Source organism: Rhipicephalus microplus, chromosome 1 (assembly GCF_043290135.1).
Source record: "Rhipicephalus microplus isolate Deutch F79 chromosome 1, USDA_Rmic, whole genome shotgun sequence".
NCBI lineage: Eukaryota > Metazoa > Arthropoda > Arachnida > Ixodida > Ixodidae > Rhipicephalus > Rhipicephalus microplus.
This window is the reverse complement of record NC_134700.1, coordinates 120,443,211-120,444,707: the sequence shown is the minus strand read 5'-3', so window position 1 is coordinate 120,444,707 and position 1,497 is coordinate 120,443,211.

Here is a 1,497-nt window from a genome sequence, read left to right as displayed (position 1 = left end):
TGTGAAGCTAGAAAAATGACCACTATTGCATCGTGAGCATGGTAAGTAGTCATGTTTTTATGACACGACCGTCATGATTATCCTGTTTGCACCAGTCAGATACCTTTCTCATCCATTCACGTCACGTGATACCACATTTGGTATATGCGGAACTAGCGCAACGGCCGTGAGCGAATCATGAGCGTGGCATGTAGTCATGTTCTTAAGTGTCCCGCTTGCCATGATTATCATGTTTGCACCAATAATGCATTTTTTTTCATCCATTCACGTCACGTCATACCAAATTTGGTATATAACGACTGCGACTGCACCGTGATCGTGGCGTAGAAAAACGACTGCGACTGCACCATAATAGTGGCGTGTATTCATGACTTATATGACACGTATTTATGATTTCCACGTGAGGTCCTGTCAGTTATGTTCGCCATGCAGTCATGTCTTACCTTACCAATTTCGCAACATGTCATGCGAATGAAACCACCACCGGAGCAGCATGACTATGGCATGTAAGTTATAATATTCATGACCTAAATGCCATGAATTTCTTGTCGTGACTAGTCACTTATGCTCGTTATACAGACATGCTGTACCACAACATTGTTGGTATTGATCCTATATCCAAACGGCCAGGATAGCTAAATCTCGTAGTCAGCTAGATAGATAGATAGATAGATAGATAGATAGATAGATAGATAGATAGATAGATAGATAGATAGATAGATAGGCGCGTATAGTGCCTCTAGTTCATAGAAATATTGTTACCCTGTTTCACATCAGTTGGCATAGCATTACGAATGAGAGCGCCATGAAATTCTATCAGCCTTTGATCGTAGTCATTTCTGGCAACCGGTAAATAAAACACTAGTTTGCTGCAGTTCTTTTACAGCACGCTGGTAACGTAAGGGTGCCTAACTAAAATGGGTGATCGTAGTTCATTGTTGGGTGTAATATATCAGACTCTAGAGACATCAACAGAGTCCAGTGGAAGCATACACACTGTTAAAACAGTTGTTTTGTCTCAATCGTCCTGCCTAAGAATACAATGATCCTACTTGCTTTCTTTCGTAGGCGACTTCATCTTTCTAATGATTTCGAAGGTGATACCTTATGATGCTGTGCAGTAGCTCTAGTGACTGCTCCTGACGGAGAAGTTTAGAATGCACCGAACGGTACCACCAAAACATTCATATATATTTAGTAACGCCTGACATCCATAAAATATTGAAGAGCATGTCTTTTCCGGGTGCAATTTCCAGTTCTTATCCATGTCAAATATGACCTCTAAATACCTGGACAAGGCTTCTTGCTGTAGTGGTGCAGAAACGAGAACTGATTTTAACCTTGTAAGTTAGAGTTCCGTCATCTTAAAATCAAGATTGGAAGCCGACAGATGTAAACACGTAGTGCGACAACAAAACAGCGAGTAACATCATGAACAGGTGCCACAACAGGAGAAGACGTCACTATAAATACCCTTGAAGCTAAGATGCCAAGAAT